General features: G+C 42.7%; 1 protein-coding gene across 1 annotated transcript in view; it reads left to right on the top strand.

The window, feature by feature from the left end:
- The first annotated feature begins 9,954 nt into the window (after positions 1 to 9,954).
- Positions 9,955 to 14,397, top strand: part of SLC7A14 (solute carrier family 7 member 14) — a 102,049-nt gene continuing 97,606 nt past the window's right edge. The window contains exon 1 of the mRNA XM_006764101.2: positions 9,955 to 10,131. The gene's annotated coding sequence lies outside the window, so the exon portion shown is untranslated. The remainder of the gene's footprint in view (positions 10,132 to 14,397) is intronic.

The following is a 14,397-nucleotide window of genomic DNA, read 5'->3' as shown; positions in this document are numbered from 1 at the left end:
ATGGCATATGGTGCAGATGTGAACCCTGGAACCACTGCAGCCATTTTGACGCCATGAAAGCTCTCTTTGATGACTGTGTTAAGCCACTGAATCAAACAAATCTTGAACTCTACCCTACATGTGATTGACTCACTTATGCATCTATCTATCCATTCTTGCCCTAAAAAAGATCTAAGGCAGATATAGGGTAGGAGCCAATAAATTCCTTTTATTTTCAAGTCAGTTTGAGTTGGGCTTTCCTTTATTTCCAACCAAAAGCAGCCTCACTGGAACATGCATACATACATTTATACATTCTTGGGTAAAATAAATTTATTTTTTATTTACTAGTGCATGGGTCAGCTCCAACTAAGCCATCCCAATGCCACTGCTCTTGAGCATAAATAACTTAAGGCCTGGACCATTGCCTTCTGTCACTTTCTGCTGGGAATGTTAACCTGGTAAGCAGTGATCCTGGAGCCACTGGTGGCTGTTTGCCACCCTTGAAGAGAACTTGGCTGAGCATAACACTAATTCAGAAACAAACAGAACTGATTGATGACAGCAGGTGCCTAGTGATATTTTTCTCAGCACCTGGACCCAGCTGTGCCTGAAGTCCCTGACTTTTTGGTCACATGAGCCTTTCATTTAGGTTCTCTTCTTTTATCACAAAGGCCCAGCTTGGTCACTGTGCCCATAGGAGGCTCTTAGGGAATACCTAGTTAATGTTCATTGGTTGTTTTCCTCAGGGTAGCTACTCTGAAATCCTCCTTGAAAACTCATACATTAGATTCTACCTCTAATTTGGTTATTAAGAGTTCATTTTGACAACTTAGTCAACAAATGACTGACATCTATAACCTTCTTGTCAGCACCCAATAAGTGTTAACCATCATAATTTTTATTTATAAAAGTCTTCTAGCCCTAGCTGGTTTGGTTCAGTGGATAGAGCATTGGCCTGTGGACTGAAAGGTCCCGGGTTCAATTCCAGTCAAGGGCACACACTTATCTGGGTTGCAGGCTCAATCCCCAGTGAGGAGCATGCAGGAGACAGCCAATCGATGATTCTCTCTCATCATGGATGTTTCTACCTCTCTCTCCCTCTCCCTTCCTCTCTGAACTCAATAAAAAATAATTTTTAAAAAAATTCATCTTTTTTCTCTTTAAAAAAGAAAAAAGTAGTCTAATCTTCTTGACCAGGCTGAAATCATCCCCTCGTCCGCCCCCACCCCCCGCCTCAAATGATGCTTTTGTCACTTGCATCTTTCCCATTTTGTTCAAATAAACATCTCCTTCAACAACCATCCTGCACCAGTCCAAGACTCAGCAGGGGAGGCCTTAGGGTATAGCAATCATTTCAACCTTGCACATCACTGAAGGTTATTCTACCAACCCCCCTACTCCCCCACCACACACACACAACATAAATACATTATGTACTCTTTGGGATTACTTTATCTTGTAGTTCACTTACCCAATGTGGGGAAAGGACTTAAATCTCAAACTATTTAATGCACTTCTCTTGACTGGACACACATCTCTCACAAAGCCAGAGGTCACTTCACCTTCCTGAACAGGGCAAACATTCTATTGTTGTTCTCTTTCATGTTGACCCTTTTTATCTTGTTTTATGAAGATTCCTAATCAGCAAAAAGCATCGGCTTGTGTGAGATAAACCAAGTTTTATGGAGAGTTCTTTTAATAAAGAATCAGGGATGTTAAAGCTACTTACAGAATTCAAAAGTGATGGGCACTTACTTGTTAAACCACCCATTATCCACATCTGTATTGGACAATTATAGGCTTGAAGCAATTGTGAGATGGGGTTAAGTTTGCCTCATTTCCCATTATAGATTAAAGTGTTTCTCCTGGTGATACATTAATTGGTGCAAATGTTCCCAAGACTAAACGTAGTGAAAAGAGCAGCAGCTAATTCAGTCAGAGTAGGAACTTGAGGCATAGGGAGAGGCTGAAAAGGCATAGACATTGTTACTACATTGTCATCCTCTTCTTCATCACCACATCATACGTCAGAAGGTAGAGATCCCAGTGAATGAGCAGAGAAGCTCAAGGTTGGATCTCATGGATGAAGCAAAACTTTGCATTTACTTATGGGGCAGGTAAGGATAAAGGGAGCCATCTTTATTTTTCATAGCAGTGTTGTTATAGATTGGATAGGTATCTCCTGTTTGGTACCCATTAAAATAGAGGTCCAAGGCTCAATTGAACATAGATATATTAACATAGGTCAGAACAAGAAAAAAAATCAGTGCAATAACACAGGGCTTAGCTAGATCACTAAAAGTGAGGGCTGCAGAGTCAGTGCCTAAAGAGCAGCGAGCTGGTATCTGGTTCAGGGCTCGATCCAAGAAGTCGAGTCATGTTTCGAGATCTGGAAGTTCACTAGTCGTTATCCCAAGCCACGTGGAGAAAGTGTCCCAGACCAAACTGAACACAGAGCCAAGGGCCAGTGCTCACAATGATCCACCAATCTGAAGACAGAGGGCTTCAGGGTGACTGGATCCTCCAAGCAGGACACACGGAGTCTTGCCTTGAATCATCTTAAAGGCACTCCTGGTGCCTGACACAGTGAGACGTAGGAAACCTTAATGCAAGGATAATTAAACACTCTAACATTTTGTGAAAGAAGGCAGCAGGCTGTGAACTCTCTCTCCCTGGGAATTCTGAAAACATATATCTTCAGTCAGTGATTTAGGTCTTCCCCAGCTGGGACCTGCAGGAGATAAAGACTGGAACTTCATTACTTTTTCTGAATTGTCTCATCACTTTCTTCTAATGTGCTGGAATACTTTACAGAGTATTTGGTGTTCTTAAGAGCTTTAAGAAAGGAATAAATGAAATAAAGTATTCTCATTTTCTAAAAGTCATTGAATTAGCAGATAACATGATACTGAATATAGAGAACCCTAAAAATTCCATCAAGAAACTACTAGAACTGATAAATGAATTCAGGAAAGCAGCAGGATACAAAATAAATATCCAGCAATCAGTTGCATTTTTTTATATACCCACAATGAACTATCAGAAATGGAAACTAAAAAAATAATTCCATTTACAATTGCATCAAAAAATAAAAATAAAAAAATACATAGGAATAAATTTAACCAAGGATGTAAAAACCCGGACTTGGAAAATTATAAAACACCAAAGAAAGAAATTGAAGAAGATACAATAAGTGGAGCATATACTGTGTTCATGGATAGTCATCCTTAACTGTGCATATTGTAATGGGTCATTGGTTGGTGCAATGGCAACAAAATGAAGTTTGCTACTGTTTGGGGCTCAGAAACTCTGCTGGTGAGTCCCTGGACCTCTTCTTTTAGCATGAGCTATTGCCCTTCCCATTGCTGCACTGGGTGTAGCTGCTCACCAGGACTATTCCCTAGCCTTTCCTGGGAGAACCACATGACTCCTAGCTCATTGACTTGAATCTATGGAAGAGCTCTTAGAAGAAATCTGTTCCTATTCCCTCATTTTTCTGAAGAACAAATGGAGGTTCAGAACAGAAAACGGCCATGGCTGAGCTCACTCCGGTGGGTGGAGGCTGAGCCTCTCCTGTCTCTTTCACTCCCACCTTCTTATTACTGATAACACTAAGAATAGCCATTGACATTGAACAACTACATGTGCTGGGCACTTAATGTATATCATTTCCAATCTTCACCACCATTCTGCAGTTAGGCATCATTGTCCCCTTTCACAGGTTAGAATATTAAGTCTGAAAACTTCAGTGATTTGTCAGATACCACATCACTAATAAGTATTTGAGTTTGGATACAAACCCAGGTTTATCTGACTCAGGAGTCCCTCAGCAGCACATGGAACAATTCCCATCACTCTCTGTCTCTAGAGAAAGATTCCTCAACACCCACTCTGGCCTTAACTATTACATCCTCCCCCTCAATGGCTTCAGAAGAAGCTTGTCTCCCACAAAAAACTATATAATCTCATGGAGTAGCCACTGTGAAATCAGGATGTTTCCACTGTTTGTCTACATGTGCCTACTACAGCAAAGCCAGGTCTCAGGAATTCCAACATCAGTATGAACAAGCAGTCTATTCATCAGGACCAATCCTTCTGTGCTTTGCAAGAATGACTTTCTTAGACTTCCTGGGAGTAACGCTAAGTTTACAGTCTGGCACTGATCCTGACTTTCTCTCATGTTGAGCTTGGCAAGTTACAGAAGCCCTCTGAGTATCTGTTTCCTTGAGTGTAAACCAGGCTACCAACAACCTGATGGGAAAGCTATGCAAACAAAATCATGCAAATGTCCTACTACAGGGCCTAACATTTAGTAGGCCCTCAAGGAATGATCGTTTCCTTTCTTTTCCCTTAATTCTCCTGTTTTCTGCCCCTCTCTCTCCTCTAGTCACCATGGCCACTTTCCCTGATTGGCCAATCAATTTTCATGCCCCTGCTATTATCAGAGTTTCCTGACATTCTGTGATCCTTCTGCCATTAGACTGCCTTTTCTTTCTGTCTGACACGGAAGGACCCAGGGCAAAAATGGACCAACTGTGACTCATTGGCTTGGGACACTTGGATAAGAGAGATCATGAGAAGAGGAAAAACGACTGAGATGACAAAATCAAGTATGTTCATGATAGAAAGACTATAGATTTGGTAGAGACTTTTAATGTTCATGGTATCTGACTCAACTCTCATTCCAGGCACTTGGAAGTATTATTCTTCTCCATCTCCCTCATAATTACAGTTCAGCGGGTCGTCCATGTTCTGGTCAGTGGCTTGTGGGCAATGGTGATGTGAATCACTTTCAAGCCAGAGTATTTAGTTGCTGGTGCAAGGTTTTCCAGGCTTGGTCCTTCCTGCCAAGGTGAACTCTGAAGTATCATATTGAGATGAGGCATAATAAAATGATATAGAGTGACTACACAGAGCAGAGCCTATAGTAACCTACAGTGGAAACATGATGTGATCCACAGTTTGTTATCTTAAGCTCCTAAGAATTTGAGCATAACATAGAATACAGCAGTTCAAACCTTGGCTTTCATGTCACAGACTCTTGAAAATATTTTTTCAGTTGTTTGTTTTGTTTATTTGTTTGGCCCTAGAAGCAAGTCAGGGCCCTTCAGCTTTTCTGGAAAAGAGCACTGAACTGAGGGACAGGAAGCCCCTGAAATGAGTTTTAGCTCTGACTCATCTACCAACTAACGGTAGGACCTCAGGTTATTCACAACCTCCAAGTCCTCACTTTTCTCATCTATAAAATAAGAGTTAGCATATCCCAAAATGGGGGATCCATAGCATCATTGGTACTTCAGATACTTGCTATTCAAAGACTGGTCCAAGAATCAGCAGCACTGAGATTGTGTTAAAAATGTAAGTCTTCGAGTCCCACCCAGGCTTCCTGCAATTCTACATTTTTAACAAGATCCCAGGTGATTTCTACGCACATTAAAGTTAGGAGAAATACGGATTTTGATGGTCTAGGACTCCGCACTAAAAGGCCTATAATTACAGAGTTAGGAAGTTATTCCGTTTCCACTTATCTTTCAATCTGTCTGATTACTCCATGGAGAAAGTCTCAGTTTGATGCCAATGTGTCTTAATACCTCTCTCACAGTGGCTAATTTTCTTTTTTAATAAGGAGAATGCAAGCCTGCAAGTGTATTTAGCTTGACTATAATGGTATTGTTTTATTTTCACTGTGTTTATTTAAATAGTTATCTTATATTTAGGCAATGGATACCAGTTTTCTATTTAAAGTAGTGTTATAAATCTCTTGAACACAAATTTACTTAAGTAGAAAAGTGAATAGATTTTTTAAAAAATACATAATAAATGTGAAGAAGTGTTTGCTTTAATGTTTCCTGGAACTCCATTGGTCTGACACTACTGACTTCTCTCCACAACTTTATCATTAAGCAATTTTATTCACTTTGTATGGTGTGTGTGTGTGTGTGTGTGTGTGTGTGTGTGTGTGTGGTGGGTGGTCGGGGGGGCAGCAGGGGGGTTGCTATATCTGTAAATTTGGGAGAAATAAAATAAGCATGCTCAGGGGAGTATCCCCTTTCTTCCTCTTGGAATTTAGATAGTCAAAGAATAATTACTGATAGATAATTTAGCCTATAAATTGGTAGAATCCTAGCAGCAGGTTATTTATTCAATATACCTTTGTTGTGTGCCTATGATATGCTAGGTTATGGTTCTGTGTCTTCTCCTGCTGCTCAGAACCACCTCTCCCTTTGGGGAGTTCTGGACCAGCCTCTGGCCAGGCTGATGCATTGTCATTGGTTTCTTAGCTTTTGAATCTGCTCAGAGGCAAAAGGCGGTGCATTGATGAGCTAAGAATTCTTGTAGAAGAAATCGGCAAGTACTCATTATCACGAATCATGAGACAAAAACAGGTAATTGTTTCTAAGGCATCTGGCCAATACCCTCATGACTTAGCCATAATCCATCCTAGCAAGCGATTCATGAAGGATTTTTAGTGATTACCCTGCTAATTACAGACTTTTGGCAAAAGGCCTCAGGAAAGAGGTCACTGCTCCTTCCTTGGAGAGTAACAACTTTTGTGTCTGGGCCCTGGACTTGCTTTTGTCAGTTCTCTGCCACTCAGGTAAAGTGGTGCCCCTTCACCTCTTATTACATCACTCTATTTTGTTTCGATTGTGGTACTTTTCCCCAGTTCTTTGTTTACTTGTCTAGGGTCTGACTCACTCCACTAATCTGTAAGCTCAAGGAGAGCAGGAGCTATTTCTGTTTTGTTTATGGCTGTTTCTCACCATGTCTAGAACCTGGTGAATAAATGAATCAAAACTCTATATTCCAATTGCTGGAATAAGAAAACAGGGATGTGTACTTTCAAGATCTAATTAGCAGTTACTCTGTGGTACCATTGCTTAACCCTGAAGCTGAGATATGCGTCAGTTGTTGCTCTTGTGTGTGTCCCTAAAAGTTCAACTACATTTTATCTACAGCATTTCTATTCATTGGTTCATGAATGCTCTACCAACAGCTGGAAAGTGTGACAGTGGCTTATAAAGGTAACAGTCAACAGGTAAAAGATAAGAGCTGATAAGTAGCTGTGTAGGACTCAAGGGAAGCCTTATCAAGAAACCATTGTTAAGGTGTAACTTTCTATTGTAATCCATGCAAGAACTGTTTCCCAAGCTTTCTTTCCTGCCCTTTGCTGAGTAAAGTTGACTTGGGCATTCAAAACTAATTTGAAAAAAAATTATGCAGAGTCTCAGAGCAATTTCTGATGGGACAGTCCAAAATTTTCTGAAATTTATACTCATTCATTTATGCACCATTTTCTTGAGGCAAAATTAAATTATGTCATTCTTACTTTTCCATTTCTCATGGTTCCTCATGACAGCACAAAGGTGGGTAGGAGTCAGAGGCAGCATCTGGAAAATTTTTTAAATGATATGTATAGAAGCATGGGTAGTACTTTCTGGTCTTATGGTCTCCCTATAAATATAAAGTGATCTATGTTGACACATTCTGAAGACCGTTGAAATGAAGTAAACAAGGAAACTGGACTGGCATCTGCTTTAGGGTGAGGAAGCAGATGGCACCTGGTTTGTATGCAATTTTTGCTGGGTGTATTGGCAGTGGACTGGAGACACTTCACCATTCAAGGTACTGGTGGGTGAGCAGGAATTGTTCTTTGATGCTAAATACTTTTCTTAAAATCAAACCCATTTTGAATTTGCAACCCAAATCAATTTTACCTAGCAGAGGCAGAAAAGTCTCAACCCTGTTGTCCTAAAATACAGGCACAAACTTATCTCAGATAATTAAATACTCACAGCCACTGTGGTTGTGCCTGGTGCTGTTCTAAAACTGAAAGGCCAGGAAAAATGAAATTTAATCTAGAAATTCATCACAGAAGAGAGTGAAAATACAAAAATACAGCATTCACAACGCTGCCCCCCTTGAATTACAGGCACACACATAGACTTACAGAAATACACCAACATTTCAGTACCTGCCCAAATGCATCTGGACTAGACTAAATTTAGGGTTGTCTTTAGTCCGTAATATTAATTCCTTACTTTTGTTTACTCTTTACCTCTTAATGTATGAGTGATGAGTGTGATTTCTCTTATATTATTTCATTTGAACATTACAACTGTCTCACGGAGAAGGCAGATAGACATTCTATTCCCATTTTAAAGATGGGACTCTGAGAGTTTGAGCGATTTGCTAAAGATTTTAGAATAAGTAACTAGCAGAGCCTGAATAATGACTCCAAATTTCTGATTCTTTAACTCTCCACCTTTCCTGCACTGTTTCATGGCTTCTTGGATCTGATATATCTTGCTCCTGCAAGACTCTCATGAGTTTAAATTATGGGGATGTGCTTGGATGCTGGTCCAAGGCAGTAATGAGCCTGGATGCTGGTCCAAGGCAGTAATGAGCTTGAACTAAGTGGTCTTACCAAGACTGCCCTGCCCTAGCCAATTTGGCTCAGTAGATAGAGCATGGGCCACAGAAGGGTCCCAGGTTTGATTTCGGTCATGTACCAAGTGGGAGACAACCAATCGATGTGTGAGATGTTTTTCTCTCTCTGTATCTCTCTCTCTCCTTTCCACTCTCTCTAAAAATCAAAGGAAAGATATCCTCGGGTGAGGATTAACAACAACAAAAGACTGTCCAGACACTGATCAGTCATTTTTTCTGGGAAGAACCCAGGGGCTCTGAGCTAGAGCCCACAGCCTAAAGGTAGATTTGAACTGCTCCTTTCTAGGGAGGGCGTATCAGTCAGCCAGTATTCTCCTCAAACACAAGTCCAGTGAATTTGTTTCTGAGGGCAGGGAGTTACTTTCGTTAACTCCCATATATTTTTAAGGGCTTGGACCAAAGATCCAAGAATTCATGCAGGTACTTTCCATACAAATCAGTCTACCCAATGCATGTTAAATAATTCATTCTCTTTGAGGAGACCAAACATGTCTGGGTTGTTACCATCTAGTCCTCATCTTTTAACGATATAACATAGCTCTGGGATATTCGTCTTAACAGAACCAATGGGAAATAAAAAGCTCGTGTCTTTCCTGTTCCCACTGCAACTGGTTATCTGCCTAACTGACCTCACAGATACCCCCCCTTCCAAGTTTACAAAAGATATCTCTGTTCCACAGGCACAAATCACAACCTTCTTATTTTTTGGTGAGAGAAGAACTCTCATTTATTGAGTTCCCAATATGTACCCAGCATTGCATTGCATTAGGCAATTCAAGATCATTATCATTTCTAATTCTCATAACAGTCCTGTGAGGAGATCATTTTCCAGATTTAAAAAAAAAGAATGGCTAAGGGAAATGAAATAACCCAAGTTCACACAGACTGGAATTCCTGGTGGGTCTTCACATCTCAAATTCACAGTCCTTCCACTTATAAGATGTTGAGAACCCAAAGAAAAACTTGGCCTACTGGAGCTTTGAAGGAGGAGGTCTTGATTTTGTTTTAGGCGAAGAGAAAAATTCAATCTCTCCCTTTCTTTCCAATAATGCTGAGGGGGGAGGGTAGTAGAAGAAATTTAAGAGCAACAAGAGCTCAGGTGAGGAGGGGGTATGCTTTCAGAGGGCAGGAAGCAGGTCTGAGTGGCCAGCTTTCCTCAGGGCCAAGTCCAGCAGAGGAGGGGCTGCTGATAGATGCCTTCTCAACACACCAACACTGCAGGCTTGCCTGGTCCTGCTTTCCCGGGCAGAGAACGGCTACCATTCTGGCCCCTCAGTCTCCGGACAGCCTGAGATACTGAAAGCCGTATCTTGGAGGCTCAGTAGGCCAGGGAGGAGTTGAGAATGGCAGATAGCTGTGTGTGTGTGTGTGTGTGTGTGTGTGTGTGTGTGTGTGTGTGTGTGAGAGAGGGGGGGCGCAGTGGGCAATACTAAAATGGCAACATTAAGTGAAGCTGTAAATCAAAAGTTGCCTTGTTAATTTTAAAGTCATGTTATCATGAATAAAGACCATTTTGATGACAGGCAGATCCGGGCAGGAGTGGGGGGGGGGGCTCTTTGAATAATTGAGGAGCTGTTCAGCAGCAGCGGCTGCCTCCAGCCTTCCTTTGCCACCAGCGCCCTGCATCACAGTGGGAGAGAGAGAGCCCGGCTGTAAGTGCGGACTGCCAGCAGCCAGTTCATCGCCGCTAACCCTCAGGTGAGTGAAAGTCCCCCTTCGCCGCAGTTTGTGCCCCTGCGCACCCGCTGCATCCCGGCTGGACCTCCGCAGATGGGATGATGTCTCTGGTTGAATGAATCAGGAAGCCCAAGCCCCCGGGAGGGAGGAAGCAGGAACATGGCGAGGAGGTTGAGTGCTGCTCCCTCCACCCCCCGCCCGGGAAGGAGCAAGGAGCTGGGTCGGGGTCTCTCCCAGACTCTGGCCCGGAATGGGGCCCCGGACAGCTTCCAGCGTCTGGGGACGCCGGGCTCCGACTCCCGGGAGCTGCCAGGCGGGGCGGGGGCAGATGCAGCCTCACGGCGGCCAGGGAGAGAGGCAGAGGAGGGAGCCACGAGCAGCGTCCGGGCCGCTCGAGGCTCCGCAGACGCCGGGCCCCTCTTTTCCTTCCCGTTTTGGCGCACACCCAGCTCCCGCAGCTTGGTTCTCGGTTCTCGGTTCTGGGAATGAGCCCACGGAAAAAAAGAGATGCTTTTCCGCCGCAGCCCGAGGGGAGGGCGGGACAACATCTGCCCTTTTACCTGCGCGCAAACTCTTCAAAGGGACTCCGGCGGAGCCCGGTGCCCTGACTAGGCCGGTGCGCTCCGGGGACATCTGTCCCCTGGGAGCGGTGACGCGCCGGGCGGCGAGGAGAACGTGATGGGAGAAATGTGGGGCGAGGGGGGGAGAGGGCAGCCCCGGGAAAGGATTCTCACCGCACTTATTACCCCGTCAGAGCCTCCTCTCTTTCCACATCTCAAAGCACATCAGTTTCCTACGAATCCAGGGGGCCAGAGTAGGGCAGTGTGGCCTCACAGGACACAGTCCCGAACTCCTCCTCCCCCCTGAATCCTCCCACACCTACGGGTAGGTGTTTTATATTGTGATCGAAGAATAAGATAAAAGTCCCAAAAGACTAGAAGCGAAAGGAAGGTCAAGGAAAAATGGGGGGAGACTGGAACAGCAAGCCTGCTCCTGACACTCCTGACCCCACTACCTGTGCAAAGCTTGGTTCGTGGAGATCTGGAACTGAGAGGTGCGAAGTAACTGGCTCTGGGGAAGGGTTTCTCACCGAACTCTGGAGCCAGTCACCGGCCAGATGGAGAACCACAAAATGATAACCCGCCTCTCCCCCTCCTCCAGCCCCTCTCCCTCCTCCAGCCCCTCCTTTGGCAGGATAGCTCCGGGTAGGAGCCTGGGCCATAGAGCCCGCTGCCGGTGTGGACGCTGTCCGCGGTCCTGAAAGTTCTCCGAGGCGGGGAGCTAACGCCTGCAGAGAAGTGGCGGCTCACCGCTTGCCAGTATTTCCCTCAAACAGAAACTACGTTAGAACCAAATACAAGGGGTCAGGTGGAGTATGCGACTTAGAGAGACGGGTAAAGGTGCCTTTGCTTCCCTCGGGTAGAGGAGCAAGGAGCGGGTGTTTCTCCAGGGTCCAGCTTAGCTAACTTCCGATGGGTATAAGATAGGTGGTGCCTCTTCTCTTTCCTCCACTGCGCCGTGAATCTTTCTGTTGGCGGCGTTGGAGAAGCAGTTAGGAGTGCTTTTCTAATAATCATTTCTGTGGCTTGGAGGAACCAGAAAATTGTGAGGTTACCCAAAGGAAGAGGCTGCATTAACGGAGAGACTAGGCTTTGGGCTATGGCTTTTTCTCTGTTCAGTACCCTTCTCTCCCCCACGGCAGGCTCTTTACACCCTCTCAATAAGATCTCTAAGCATCCCTACTTGTTTGTTTCTTTGACTAGTGTTTTATATTATGAGTAAGATGGGGAGAGAATTAAGCAAATTTAAAGAGGCAAAATTAGGAGAATATTTACTGAACACGTATTATCTGCTGGGTAATTTATCTCATTTAATCGCCATAAACTGCTAACCATAAATATCCCAGAGATTTAAAACAAAACAAAAACCCTGAAGTTGGGCATATCAAATCCACAGCTTGGATTAAAATTCAGGTCTGCTTAACTCCAAAGTCCAAATTATTTTTCATGCCTTCATTTTGGCATTTGGCTTTGGATAGCTATTGTTGGGAAATATAGCAAGAGAATGTCAAAGGAGTAAGGACTGCTTTCTTTTTCACACACACTACTCTCTTCCAACCTTTTCCTCTTTAATCTGCTCACCCACCCGCTGTCACTCACTCCCACCCTTCCAACTGCTTTTGTGCATGCTGCTCAATAACACTGTTCACACAACTTGAGCTTCAAGATTGCAAAAAACAAGCCAGAGGACTAACACAGCAGGCTTGCCTGAAAAGCAGCAGAGCTTCGGGGAGTCTGGAGGACTAGAGCCCACTGGGTTTTCATAGTCAGAGTTTTAGGGCAGGAATAATCTTAAGGTCATCCAGCACTGTAATTTTCCAAGAAAGGGTATTTGGGGACCAGAAGATGGCCATTAGTCTAAGTTATGTGAATATAAGGATTGGAACCTAGTTGACTTGATTCCAGGGCCATCACCCTTTCCACTACTCTCCTTGTGCCTCAAATACTCTTTCACGATGACTTCCTTGATTATCTTTGACAAGAACATCACCATCAATGAACTATATTCAGTAATATACTACAAATTCAAACATCTAAAATACAAGCAGCCCTCTTAGCTACTTTTTCTTCCTATTCTTTCCCCTCTGGTCTCACTAGTCCAGTACTGTCTGACCCAATGTACCTGAGACATCTGACCCACTTTCCTTGTAACAGTTCTACCTATGGCAGCATTTAATAAATGGGGATGGCAATCTGGCATTTCTTGCTTTTATGTTGTCTATGTTTCATCTTTTATGATCTATTCCCAATAAAATAACTTTTCCAAAATTAATTACCTAAAGCATCTTCCTATGTTCTCAGAGGGACTTAAAAGATGTCTTTAAAAGATATAGGCAGAAATACTAATTATAAGTGCTAATATCTATCAAATGCTTACTGCATCATAAGCATTATGCTAAGTTCTTTCATAAATGATTTATTGAATCTTCACAATTCTGTCAAGTAGATAATTCCATTGGAGGTGATCCTAGAGTTTTAGTCCATTCTCATATACAGCAGAACCTGATGTCCTATTCATTTATTTTTGCTCCTATTTCAGCCCACAGTAATATCTCACTTTCTTTAATTAAATTTTTGTAGCCCTAGTAATTACACTGGCAAAGAGAAAAATTTTATATTGAATTGGACAGTTCTAGTCTTCTTCAAATATGTAGAGTTTAGAAATTAAAATTCAATTCAAATAACACTATTCTGCTTTTATTCCTTAATCGTTACCACAACATATCCCTCCATTTGTTATCTTTTACTTACTAGTAAAGATTCCCATAAGCCTTTTTAATGCGCATACCAACATTCTGCTTCAAAACCCATCGAGAATCAGTTAAGGCATAACTCATAATTAAATACATAACTTCTCTTGTACTAGGTTGTTTTGCAAGAATGCTGTTGCTGGGACGCTCTGGGCCCTGTGAACCAGAATCTTAAATTATCCGGAGCTACTCTGTTCCATATGGTAATCACTAGGCACATGTAACTAAGAATTCAGTTCCTTAATCACACTAGCCATGGTTTAAGTGCTCAATAACCATATATGGCCAATGGTTACTTTATTGGACAGTGCAGATACAGAACATTTCCAGCACTGCAGAAAGTTCTATTGAACAATGTTGCTTTAGAAAGTGCTAAAAACATCCTCACAGCAATTGAGAATTTGGGATTGGGAAACAGACTTGGGACTTTGCTTTGAAACTTCTGCCAAAAAAGGAAAAAAAGATACATGTGCCTAGAACATGCCCAGAAGCCCAAAGGTGCTCAAGACAATAAGGCGAGCAAAAAGAGCACATGTCTCATTGACGGAGCTGGTGGCCTCTGGGGTGCTTCATATGGATTTTATTTTTTATTTTTATTTTTAAAAATATATTTTATTGATTTTTTACAGAGAGGAAAGGAGAGAGACAGAGAATTAAAAACATTGATGAGAGAAAAACATCAATCAGCTGCTTCCTGCATACCCCCACACGCCCTTGACCAGAATCGAACCTGGGACCCTTCAGTCCACAGGCTGACACTCTATCCACTGAGCCAAACCAGTTAGGGCTATATGGATTTTATTTTACCAACAGAGTGAAATGGCCCATAGATGGGTCGTGTTAGTTTCCTGAATTCCACCTTAGAAATAGCTTGAAAGTTATTATACAGAATGCAAGTTTACATATGTAATCACATATGTATGTAACAACATATATATGTATATGCATCTTGTCTTAATAAGTATAGTGATAAATAG

The sequence above is a fragment of the Myotis davidii genome, unplaced genomic scaffold, assembly GCF_000327345.1.
Source record: "Myotis davidii unplaced genomic scaffold, ASM32734v1 scaffold115, whole genome shotgun sequence".
Taxonomy (NCBI): Eukaryota; Metazoa; Chordata; class Mammalia; order Chiroptera; family Vespertilionidae; genus Myotis; species Myotis davidii.
Note: the sequence above shows the minus strand (reverse complement) of the source record. Positions and strands in the feature narration are given on the sequence as shown.